Source organism: Anser brachyrhynchus, assembly GCF_964034855.1.
Source record: "Anser brachyrhynchus genome assembly, chromosome: 1".
Lineage (NCBI taxonomy): Eukaryota > Metazoa > Chordata > Aves > Anseriformes > Anatidae > Anser > Anser brachyrhynchus.
The window spans coordinates 128,899,415-128,912,780 of NC_137694.1; the positions used below are offsets into that span (position 1 = coordinate 128,899,415).

Sequence of the window (13,366 nt, forward strand, 5' to 3'; positions counted from 1 at the left end):
GTGCTAGTATAGAAAACTGTATTCTTGCCTTTGATACTTTGTTTTGTGGATTTTGGAGATAGCTCAGGAGTTTACTCAAGGTTTCCCCTGCAATTTTACATCTTATTTAGATAATACAGTAGGTAGATTTCATATGTACAGTAGACTTTTCACCCAAAACCCTCAGTATTTCAGGCAGGTCCATCTTCTAAGGTCATCTACTGAATTCACCTTACAGTAACATATATTATCACTAAAATGTGTCCCTCAAGATGTACCAGATCTACAGCCTAAGCAAATCATTTACTTCCAGACACATATATCATTTTTTGGTGTGACAGTCTCCATACATATTTTACAGTATGATCGCTTTGTGGCAAAGGCCAAAAATGCACATGTAACTTCTAATTCTTAAGTTATGCTGAATTGCTTGAGCTTTTGCTTGCTGAGAATAGAAACCCCTGCACCGGAGAGTTGTTGTCCGTAGGAGAGAGAATACAAAGAAGCCTGAAGACACTTTAATATGATGATTTAATTACTTGGTCTTCTGTAAAGTTTAATCACTTGTAAGAACTTCTAAAGATTTGTTCTTCTAAAGATTTGTTGTTGTTGTTGTTGTTGTTTCTCTTTTCCTAGGTAATAGTAATAATAAAATAAAATAAAATGGCTGAAGAGACAATCCTAGTATATTGTGGGGTTTCTTTCTTTCATAAGAACAAAAGAGGAATCATCCACATTACTGTGGAAGAAGGTTCACCAAGTCATTTGTATTAATAAATGGAAAGAGGCAGGAAATGAAAGTTCCATCAAGTCAGTACACATGTACCAAAGAACGTGTGGGGATTACTCACATAGGTATGAATAACACATTTTGATGTCTGTGCCATTTCTCATTAGCCCAGGATGTCTCACATACACTCATGATTATGGAAATAGAAATAGATTGTGAGTCAGAGAAGAAGTTGAGTCAGAATGAGTATGTGAAGTCAGTAGAATGGAATGATCACGGCCATTAACTTTGCCTTGTGAAAGGTGGTAAGGCAAGACCAGTCAAAGAACCAAAGCAAAGAGGGCACCCAAAGGGCAACTGGATAAAATTGCCAAGATGTGTTGACAGCTAAAATGACAGGTATTTCTATTATCCTTAACAGTTATATCTGCATGTTACAAAACCTCAAATGACAGTTTATGTAAATCTTTTGGGCACTTTTTGTTGACATTATGTCCCTCTGCACTTGTGTTCATTATCTAAGACATGTTTGTATCTCAAATAAATAACATAAGTTATAAATGCTTCCTCATGACAAAGTAGGAATTCAATAGGGGTGTTCCCACAGAGTATGTATATGAGGAATATATAGATATCTGACTTCCTGTTTTTTGTTTATTCACAGAATTTCAAAGAGCAAGAATGCTGCAGTTGCAAATGCAAGAGGAGAAATGTGCCCAGAAAAAAACTTCTGTAGGAAAATGGGATTAAAAATATATTTTTTTAATTTTTTTTTTTAAATATTCATAGCTTTTGGTTTGGCCAGTTCAGACAGCATGAGACTGAACTATGCAGAGTATTTTAGTGTTTACAACTCTGGTTCAGTGAAGGTTGTGTTAAAGGAGAAAGAAATGTTAATAAAATTTTATGTTTTATGAAAACATACTTCTTTTAGTGTATTGGGTTTGGGTTAGTAAGTCTGCTAACACAGAATTTTGCTTCCCAACATGAACGTAACATCTCGATAAATAAATTTAACTGACCAAATAATTTGCAACTCTTAAAGTGAGAGGTGTATTATGCACTCATACTTCTGAGCTTCAGTAATTCTGTATAGTAGGAAAAAGTCATCCAATAATGACCCTATAAAAGTCACCCTAGATTTTTTTGTGTTAAGTATATGTTAGTTCAGAATATGTTAAAAATTTCAGAGAAGTTCAGATGAATTGGTTAAAGATGCTGTCTTATTGGAAAGACAAAATTTGCAAAGACAGTCATTTACTTTATTAGATCCATTTTACATCACTGAGAAAACAAATGAGCTTTCAGGCACACAAATCCTTGTTCGGGTCTGAAGTAGCAGAAGGAATTTTCAAAGCTAAATGTAAACAGAGAACAAGACTCTGAGTTTAAATTACTTATTGAACAGTTATACCTGAAAGAAAAAGTTGGAGACAGCAGAGGAGCTATGGAAGAACATGAGCATGAAGAGAGTTGTTGATTACCTCCTGTGGGTCAGAAAGTAAAAAAGGTACTTATAATCTGAAAAATATGTTTAGCTCACCATGACTATTACTTCTCTTCAGAATTAGGCATTGGCCTTTTCCCAAACATATCCATCCTTGGAAAGAAGACTATATCATCAATCTGGAATTGAAAGCCTGTCAAAGTTCAGCCAAGTTTTGTTGACCCAGGAAAGATGATGAACTGAAATTTTTATTATTTTTTTGAATCTGACCTCTCTAAGGAATATATTTTACAGCTCACTGGTGAAGTCAGTCCCACCACTCACCTATGCATTATTCCATAGTTATGACATAATACAGAATAAGGCCTTGACCTTGCGTATTTATATATCTCTAACCATAAAAATAGTTCTACTGATATCACTGGATGGTAATGTGTGTAGCATATGTGTACAGTATTGCCAGTTTTGAAGACTATGTAGAAATCTAGAGCATTTTTTTGTTACAACATGCTCAGGAAAGTTTAGAGTTAATTTTAAATAAAAGCACATTAGAAGCTAAAAGGCCAATTTTCTGCATGATTGTAATCAAAAATTATCTTTCCACATCACAGGCCCCACTACCTCAATTGATGCTAATTGAAAAGCTTGCTGACATCACCAAAAGAAAAGTCTTGGACCACACTGATGGAAACTTGCTGTCTAATCTTAAAACTGCTCCTTCTACTGATTTATTGAAGGTGAGAATGGCTGCGTGTGGACAAATCCAAACACTCTCCAGTCAAGATACAGCATTTTCAGAAGGATGGGGAATCTTTCTGTGGTTTCTACCACAGGAAATCCAGCTATCATCCCAAGCCAGGGAGCCTAGCAGAGGTCTGTTCCACAAGTGTTTTGGGTCTAGCTGCTCTGCACTAGTTAACATATACTGCTCTGTACAGTAATCAGTCCCAGCTGACTCCCGGAAGAGGCTCTCCCCAGCTAACAACAACAACAATAATCAAACTACATTAAAATTTTTCCAAACACCAGTCCATGCCTCAGTTTATGGTGTTTGCCATAGCATATGAAGCTCCATATGTTGTTTTTTGTAATATCAACTTTGAATTCCCCACTTTTTCCTGCACAACATCTCTTTTCTTCTGTGTTTTGGATTTTGTAGTATCAACCACATCTGAGATGTTCTCTGCTGCCTCGCTTTGAAGAGTGCTGTGCAACAGGAGCTTTTGTCCAACAAGATCCAAGGGTTTAATCATCTTCTCTGCAATCCTCAGAAATGCACAAGGACTATAATCAGTAAATCTCACTCTGGACCAGGTACTTTCTTTTGTATGGTAATTTATAACATTTATGCCTATCGGTAGTTTCCTGTCAGATGTTTTGCTCTGAATCCTGACCAAGTTTCCCATCAGGGAGCTTTTGTACCATCTGTTATAAACCCAATTGTGAGAGTGGCTCATCAGCTGTCAGTCATTCCTGAAATCAGTAAGAACACCAAATGCAACAGGACCACCTATCATCATAAATGCTACTTTTGTTATCTTTTGATAACCCTATGGTCTGCTGTTCCATTTCTTTTTTTCTGATTTGAAGTATTCTTCAGAAAGTCTAAGAAAGCAGAGTTTTACTTCACCTCTTTGTTCTTCTTTTTCTAATAACACAGCATCCTGTAGTATGAGAACTAAGCAAATATCATCTGACTTCTGTAAGAGCATCTTCAAGGTACCTCATCACCAAAAACTTGCTCTAAAAAAGGTGTCTTCAACCTCTTGATAAGGTGGTGTTGGTATTTTTTTTCCTCTCTTGGCCTTAGAACAGCTATTCATGAAACTATCTTTATAAACTTATGTGAGTTTTTCTCATATGCTAATGTTTGGGGAGGACAGAAGACATGAAACAAGAAATGAAGTTTTTATTTTGTATCAGAAAGATTGTGGATTATTATCAAGCAAAATGCAAAGTCTAAAACAAAATTTGACTAAAGACTTCCCAAAGATAATTTAGAAGTGGGAAGTTCCTTCATCAGCAGCATCCCTAGAGCCTCTGTGAGGCTATCGGCTAACTCTGCATATGGTATGTTGTAAATAAACTATCACATTAATCCTTTTCTTCCTGTAGCAGAACCAAGTGATTAATGCAACTCTGCTGTGCTCTTCACCCTTCACTTTAATGAGTCACACAGGCTGGATAATGGTGGCCTTGCATCCTTTTCAGTTAGGGTTTATTTGAATACTTGTTAATTTTTCAGGGCCACTATAATCAGGATGTTATGTATTAAAGGGGACATGCAAGATTACAGCTTTTGACACTATCTCATCTTAAATGTTATGTTAAGATGAAATCATCTCCTGTTTTCCTGAGAAACAGGGAAAATCTTTATTTAGAAGAAAAAAATAAAGAATAACTGGTCTCGAACTTACTCAATTAGGAGTTTGGGGACTGGATAACCAAGAGAAGGATTCCTCACTCAAATGCTAATCTTCTCAGCTCATGAGCAGAGTGCTCCGGAGCTCTGTCTGGGGCAAGACAGAGCATGCTTTGGCAGCAGGAAACTGCTGTTGTAGCCTGAGTGCTAAGGCAGATCCTGCAGTCTTTCCACACCTATAATGGATAGGTGCTATGTACAAATACATGCGTCACTCTACCCCTTGCATCCTGCCGTTAGCCATGCATCTACAAGGGCAACCTCCCCTCAGAAGTAAGCAGTCAGATTCATAGAGGTCCTTGACTGGATTCTGCACTAAGAGTGAGAGAGATAATTCACACTTCGCAGTCCTATTTAAAAAAAAAAAAAAAAACTTATCAGCCACACCAGTCCTTATGTATGTCTGCAAATCCTATTGACTGCTGAGCTGATGTGGCAGCTGCCTATGGCATAGCAGGCAGCAGAAAGCACCTCCAGCCCTCGTCCCAACCCTCAGGTCATCCCTTCTTTGTTGAAATTCAGACACTATGAGCATTAAACATCATTCATTGTTTCTTTTGTAACTTGGGTACTTAATATGCAACACCCTTCAAACACAGATCTAACCAGTTATGAGAAGCAGAAAGTACTTTCTCCTGTACAGGCCCTCCTCCCCCACTTTGTCAGTAGTGAAAACAGGACCAAGTGAAATCTTCCTGTGACTTCAGTTTCCATGGTTGCCAAGGTTCATACTCATCTTATTAAATGCAGGTGTCTACACCTGCACAGCCCTGGGTGCTTCCAGTGCACAATCTCTTCCACCCTATGCAACATGAATCACACAGTGTCTATAGCTTCAAAGGACCTTTGGTGAGATGTACTTGTCTGGACTGCAAATATCTAATATTTGAATCTTACTCAAATTGTCCTCTTCTTACCTCAGTCAGGGCTTCATCATGGCCCTCCAGCCAAAAATTAGGCTGCAGAGATAATCTATTTTATCTATGTCTATCTAGTATATCTATGACTATCAGTGATAGTCCAGCACACTCATAAACAGGCATACTTAATGAGTTATCCAAATAACCTGGATAGCAGAACACTAGCAGAAATTTAAAACATTTATAGATATCTATATAGAGAGAGATATAGATAGATAGATAGATAGATAGATAGATAGATAGATAGATAGATATACAAACTTTTTAAATGATAAGATGCCAGAGGTCACTTTTAAAGAAAGAGTCATATAATTTCAATATATGGGTGAGGAGATTTTAGCCAAATTTTGATCCAGCTGCAAAGGTAGATAACTCAGAGTAAACTGAGTAAATGGAATATACCAGTGGACTGGTTCAGTTGGTACAGAGATTTTGAGAAACAAGCAACCAAAACCTAAAGATACATCTAGCAAAACTGCAAAAACTCCATAGCAGAAGACTGGATGGGCTGCTCAAAGAAAGTACCTATCCTGACTATTTATGGCTTCCTTTTATCCTGAATTCTGACTTTCAACTAAAATATGAAGCTGCTAAAATTCACTGGGAGACAGGAGTGGGTGGTCTTACTGAATGCTATCAGAGATCCATACACAAAAAAAAATAGAGGATATGCGTACATGCTCTAGTAAGGCATAAAAAAGAGACTTATCCCAAGTTAGCACAAGCAGGCTTAGCTTTGGTAGTATAGGTTGGCCGTGCTTGAGCTAATGAGTCTGGTGGAGACTAGGATGGACAGAATATGTCATGGCATGAGTTGGCATCTCCAGATGACACTGTGCTGCATGATTCAGATGTAGCTGTTTTTCATTTCAGTGAGACATGGGTTCCTCAGCTAAATCCTCAGCCATGCAGTGGGGACAAGACGCAACCCACCTGCTACTCCATTTCCAGAAGCAAAGACATGCATTGAACCTTTCAGACCATGGTGCTGTCACTAGCATCCAGATGCACTGGCATGCTCTTGCTTTAACTTGTCCTTGGTACTGTGAACCTTCAGATGATTAAATAACATGCTGCAGTTGGGGTCAGAAACTCCAGAAAGGACTGGTCCCTCTGAAAAACAGTGATAGTAAGGACAAGATGCACTTCACCTCTCCCCATACATAGACATAAATTAGCTAATATTCCTCTGAAGCTGCTGTACCCAGTTTTGCTTTTCCTAATAACTTTTTATGGTTTTATAACTTGGAAACAGAAATCCCATTTCATAAAATAAATGTCTCACAAAACACAATCTTTAGATGTACTGCACACTCCTTGTCAACCCCCCCCCCCTTTTTCCACTATTGTATCACAGTTTTTCCTTTCTAAGTATAGCTACTCCTGCCTGCTGGAGCATGGGAATTGTGCAGAAGTGGCTGCATCTCACTATCTTAGAAGGAAGTCAACCTTGCAATTAACTGCTTTCAGATCTAATAGAAAAAAAAAAGAAAAAAAGAAAAAAAAAGTGATATTTACAGATCTCATTCAGGGGACTCTTTGTAGTCCAGACTGTGCTTACAAGATTCCCTGTGTCTATTACCATTCCAGAAGAGTTTTGCTCTGGTCTTCCCCTTCTCTAACTTTTTCTACCTGCATGGGAGGAAGGGAACAGATCAACCTCAGAACATGTTTCTTCTCACCAGTCTACCCAGAAGTAAATACTCAGATATTCCACAGAGAGTTGGAGGAAATGTCAAGTTCTCTATTTTTCTAATTGACAACATGGGAGGAGCAGCATGAGGTGGTTCTAATGTTCACAAGTGAACCATGCCAGGAGGTCAGAGGTAAACAGGGTTTCCGTGCCAAGCGAGGGACCCTGCAGCCAAGCAGAGTGAACTCGTCTGGCTTCCTGTTTCCCAGAGAACAGAGCACAAAAAGGTTGATGTGATTGAGGCAAGAAAGGACACATTCTCAAGACAAGGGAAGTTGGAAAGTCCTGTCCGCAGAAGGACGGCTTCCTTCCCACATTCATTGCCCATTTGCAACAGAAAAGGAACAACTCCTGCTCGGGGAGGGGTTGGGCCTGGACATTTCTGTCATCAGATCAGGACCAAAACTAAGAGAGTAATTTGTCAAGTGTTACTGAGCAGTTAGTTACCATGCTGAAGGAAGCAGAAGAACCTCGCTGCCAGACAGACCTATCACCCCAGCAGATTCAGTGCTGGAGCCGGGAGCTCAGACCCATGACAATGTGGAGACAATGCTAAGGCTGCCAGCTCCAGCCAGCTCCAAAAGGGAGCAGCTGCTGCCCTGAGGCAAGCCAGGGCGCGACACTGGTTGGGCCTCTGGGAGAGCAGATTTAATAAAAGGGTAAAAACTGCTGTGTGACAGCAGCTGGGATAGAGGAGTGAGAAGCAGCCCTGCAGCCCCCAGGTGAGTGCAGCAGGAGGGCAGGAGGTGCTCCAGGCAGGCAGCAGCAGTTCCCCTGCGGCCTGTGCAGGGAGAGGCCCCTGGTGGAGCAGGCTGTCCCCCTGCAGCCCATGGGTCCCACACGGAGCAGATCTCCACGCTGCAGCCCATGGAGGAGCCCCCGGTGGAGCAGGTGGATGTGGCCTGGAGGAGGCTGCGGCCCATGGAGAGCCCCCGCAGGAGCAGGCCCCGGGCCGGAGCTGCAGCCCGTGGAGAGGAGCCCACGCAGGAGCAGGGGGTCTGGGGGGAGCTGCCGCCCGTGGGGGACCCGTGCTGGAGCAGTTTGCTCCTGGGGGATGGATGGACCCCGTGGTACGGAGCCGTGTGGGAGCAGTGCTTGAAGAGCTGCTGCCTGTGGGCAGCCCCCGCAGGCTCAGTTTGGGAAGGACGGCATCCCGTGGGAGGGACCCCACGGGGAGCAGGGACAACTCAGCATGGCATAGAGGCGGTTAAGGATCACTGTAATGACAGCCTACTTGGAGGTCAATTACAGAGATGATGGAGCAAATTCCTCTTCATATTGTGAAACAGAAAATTTGACCAAGGGCAACAGTCAGAACTTGCTGGTCAGGAGAATCAAGTTGGGCATTAGGAAAATTAGTTGAAAGTGCAGTACTGGGTCAGGATATCCAAAGAGGTGTTGATATCTCTGTCCTTCATGATAAATTTGGACAAAGCCATGTCAGAGCTGTTCTGGCACTAGTGGTACTCCTGCTCTGAGTGGGAGGCTGGGTTTCAGGACTACCAGCGCTCTACCATCCGGCATTATTGTGATTCTGTGGTTCCTCTCCCCTTATTTGCTTTCCTGGCTGGGAAGCTAAGCTGCCAGGTCAAGATCTAGCCTTTAGGGTGCCTGAGAGAGGTTTTACCAAGGATTTACTGTGTACTGAAGGCCAAATCTGTCAGGAGAGGATGGATTGTCACTACCAGTGGTCTTGGGGAAGAGGAAAGAGAAATGAGGCATTTATTTTTCTATCAAAGTATCTACCCGCCTTGCATGGTACACATTTAAACAGACAGTGGGAGATCTGTGCCTTAGGAAGCAAACAGACCGTTCCACACCTGGTTGATAACTGATTCTGGCTTTCACAGGACCATTGATTCTTAGGTTTCAGCTACAGTTTTAAATAGTGCTGTGTTGTCTCTGGAAGGGCTGATTTCACAAGTGAGATCACAGTCTCTTAATAGGGGAGCTATGTTTTTCAATTTAGCAAGTTTAAAGCAGAGATATAAATGAAAGGGTAATAAACAAAACAACAACTGCCACTTTGTTTTGATCAAGATAAAGCAGATAAAAAGATCTAGCTCAACAGGAATTCGAATCTTGAGGACATAAAGAGTAGATTTCTATCATGGAAAAGACCATAGTGTTTTTTTTTCTTTTCTTTTCAAGCTAAATTAACCTCCAAAGCCAGCAGTTCTAACAAAAGATTCCCTCCTTCAAAAACTTACTTCATGTGACTCCAAATTTTCATTTCAGTAAACAGCATTTTGGACCTCTTTTTTGTAGAAAAACAGAGTGCATTTTGAAGTGATAATTTTTTCACTCAGAAAACTTTTTCTCCAGAAATAACTCCAAACAGCAATCCACTGAAATCTGTATCAATTTAAAAAATACATTTCACTAGCTCACTTTTCTTTCTAGACACAGCTGTTCAACAAATGTTGCTTGAACAGCACTCATGGCATCTAGATGGAGAGTTATGAGGAAATATGTCACGTCTTTATGTTACGATCAGGACAGTTTAATTGTTAGAAAGCTTTAGCTACAGTAAGTATGTCATCTTCATCAGGAGACAGAAGTTGAGGTATCCCACCCTTCTGTTTTATGTGGTCACTAAAACAACATAAAAGTGGCCAAATACAATTAGTGGAGATAGATCTTGTGCAACACGTTAATGCCTAACCGTAGAGCAGTTCTTTCTTTCCCCAATGCACTAAGAAGCTATAGCCTAACTTTTTACAAATATATCAATGTATGGCTATTAAATGCAGTGATAACCTCTTGCAAGAGTAAATTGCTTTCCAATGATCATTTTCTCCTTTTGTGTCAATATGGAAGAGTGAGAGTAGAGTACACTTCTCTTCAAGGAGAGGATTCTTTTTTAGATAACATTCACCAGTACTTTCACTGACCTGCAATTAAAAGATATTTTAAAAGAATATTTTATTTTGCTCCTTCTGTTCATGATCTATGTCCTGTACTGCATTCTGAGATCAAAATGCAATCTAAGCAGAAATGTTTACCACAGTCCTTTCCACCTCAGTGAAAGATGTCTGTCTCTCTCTTTTATTTTCCAGCCATTGCCATTTCAGCAGAGTGCCTTTATGGGATAATCAAAAGAAAACATCCCGGAAATTTCAGTCATAACTTCGGGGTTTTTTTACCCTCTGTCTCAAACAAGGGCCAGATGCACACTCTGAGACTGAGTCATAGTGAGGGATTTTTTGGTTATTTAATTACAGTTTTTAATTAGTGTGAGAAAGCTTAACTGATCCTAAATAGTGGTAGCAGTTGACAAATTACAAAAGCACGCCATGCCCACAGAAAAGCTAATGCTGCAAGGAAGGCACCAGCAATCAACACTCATTTGTAATCAGTTACATTTCAAAGAAATAGTTTTTCCAAGTATCTTTGTGCATGTGGGATTAGTATCGTCTTTGAAGTTTAAATCATTTTTAAGATCCTGCCAGAGGCAAATTAGATAAGAAGGTGGCTGTGCAATTAAATTAGCACTTTGGAAAGCTCACACAGTTGTAAGATCCAACCACTTATCCTGATAAAATGGTGCCAACACTTTAAAGAGGTGTACCGTCTTATTTTTTACCTATAAATTTTGTTGCTGACAGATTTGATAGGTGCGTGATTCAGTACTTAGCACTGGTAATGTGATTCATCCCAGTTTCTGAATAGTTGTCCAAGATGAACGTTCTGGTGAAGACTCCAGCGGTATAAATCGACTTGTACAGGACTTGGCCATGCTTGCTCTGCTCAGTCTCGATGCTGTTTTCCAACTCAGCCCCCAGAAACAAGGACCAGGGACATCTGCTTGAGGTAGTGCCAGACCCGTCAAGTCCTACACATGGTCACAAGCTTCGTTTCTGTACTCTGCTTCACACCCACTGGCCAGGGCCTCGGAGCAGCTGTGCCTGATGCCTGGCTTTCCTGGGCAGGGGGCCTGTGCCACAGCTGAGGACAGGCACAGCTCGAAGACAGATGCTCCAGCAACAGCCTCTCCCACGGTACACGGTTCCCCTGTGCCATCTTCATCGCATTGTCTGGCACACTCATCGCATGCCTTCATCATTTGATTAAATGCCTGCCCCCATCAGTGAGCCCAGTGCGTGATTCCTGCACATCATGGCTTTGCTAACTCAAGAGGTCTGTTGTGGTGGACTGCCAGATCTTGTCTCTGCATCTCCTTTTAGATTATGTGGGTTTGGACTGTCAATCACTTGCTGACAAAGAATCAATTCTCTCCACAGAGCCAAGTGGTTTTGTAAAATGCTTTCTGAATCATATCAACCAGATGCCTTTACAACACTGCATTTGTGACCAAGACTTGACAAAAGTAAACGAGTTTCAAAATAAAGTATATCTTAATCGTTAAACTTCTTGAAAAGTCAGCTAGCTGGATGGAGCAATGGTAGGCAACTGAAAAGGGGGTGTTGTTTGGAACTGTGTATATAAATCTTCATCTCAGTGAAAAACTCCAGCAAAAGTATTCTCACTTTTTTAAGGAAAAAAAATTAAAAATTTAAAAAATCTCATCTGTATTTGCAAGAGGAAAGAGCTAAAGTTTTGGTGCCTTTCATGCAGCTTTTGGGAGCTGAGCCCCCGTAGTTTGATCAGCAAGCATTCAAAGTGATTCACTCCAAGAGAAGTTAGACACCTGTGTTCTTCTAGGAATCCTATTATTCACTTCTTAAACGTTTACCTCTTTGGATGCCTGATATTTTTATGTCATATACTTTTTATAAATTTTTATAAGCTAATGGACAAGAAAGGATCAGATACAAAGTGTTAGCCTCTTGCCTTGTAGGCTGGATCCTTGTAAAGGGTATCTGAAGCCTGGAATCAAGTTTAGCTTAGCACTGAAATCTCCTGAAGATGAAAGCATGAACCAAATGTTCCCTGAGAGCTCAATGACAGAACTCAACCTGGCTTCAAGGACACAAGGTTATCACATGGACTCTCACAGAATTCAGATTTTCTGTCTGGAACCTGGATCTAGCAAGGTGAACAGAAGCATTACAAAGCCCCACAGAGCCACCTGTACCGTTAAGTTTGAGGTCTGTGAAACAAATTATGTGAATCACTTATCTCCGTCATTACATTCAACACACTCTGCAAGAGGAATTGATGAGACCTTTCAGGAGCATTTCAAGGTTTACTTTGCTGCAGTATCTGTTGCAGAGGACTGCATTTTCTAGCATATTGTGCTGCTTTAAAATGAATCCCAACCAAGTAAAAAGATCTAACCTATTTTGGTGTTACAATTGTAATATTTTCCTTGTTGGGTACAAGTTTCCCTCATACTCTACGCCAGCAAAGAGAGGATGGAGTAGCTGCAAGCAATGTCAGCTAACAGCTAACAAAAGAATCAATAAAATCACCTACTAGGCATCACTCACTCATCAGGTTGGCTTTCATTTACCTAAAACACCCGCTAGTGATTAACAGTACATCACTTGCCCCTAAAAAGAAAAAGCACACTTTTGAGAAACCATCTGTATTGTGTCTGGTAGGACGCTTGTGATGGAGGGAGGAGTAGGTTCTGCAGCTCATTCCAAGAAAACCAATGTCTTTGCTTATAGAAAAAAAAAAATCTGAAAAGCACAGAGAGAGGAACAGAGGACAGATGCAATGACACTGCAGCAGCAGCACCGCAGCTCCCTGGAAGCTGGACAAGGTTAGAGGAGCATCTCTGGTTTAACAAGCCAATGCTGCAAAGTGCTAAGCTCCCCTGCTGGAGCTAACGGGCACCCAAAATCCTGAAGGAGGACAAATATTTCTAAACTAAAAACTCTTTTACTCAGCTCTTTCTTTTTGCTGAGGCAAAAAATGACTTAGTTCATAATCAGTGAAAAGCTGATCCAACAGCTTATGCAAGTGAGATTCTTGCCAAAAGAAGGAGTGCTGGAACAAACGAATAACTTAAGGAAAAATGGGAAAACAGTGGTAACGTCTAAAATGATTTAACAAGGTGTCTAATCCCATAAAAATATAACATTCTTTACTAGACTAGAGAACTGAAACATGTGTTTACATTTCGAAATAAAAAGTGAAACCTAAATGTCACTTTGTCAATTATTAAGCAGTTGTGTTTATTTCGCAGCAAATAAAAAGGAAGGAAGGGAGGAAGGGAGGAAGGGAGGGAGGGAGGGAGGGAGAAAGGAAGGAAGGAAGGAAGGAA

General features: G+C 40.7%; 1 long non-coding RNA gene across 1 annotated transcript; it reads left to right on the forward strand.

The window, feature by feature from the left end:
• The first annotated feature begins 821 nt into the window (after positions 1–821).
• On the forward strand, positions 822–13,117 carry LOC308187930. The gene is made up of 4 exons (XR_013945017.1): positions 822–1,108; positions 2,768–2,893; positions 3,316–3,470; positions 10,251–13,117. It is a non-coding gene; the product is annotated as an uncharacterized lncRNA (long non-coding RNA).
• The last annotated feature ends 249 nt before the right edge of the window (positions 13,118–13,366 follow it).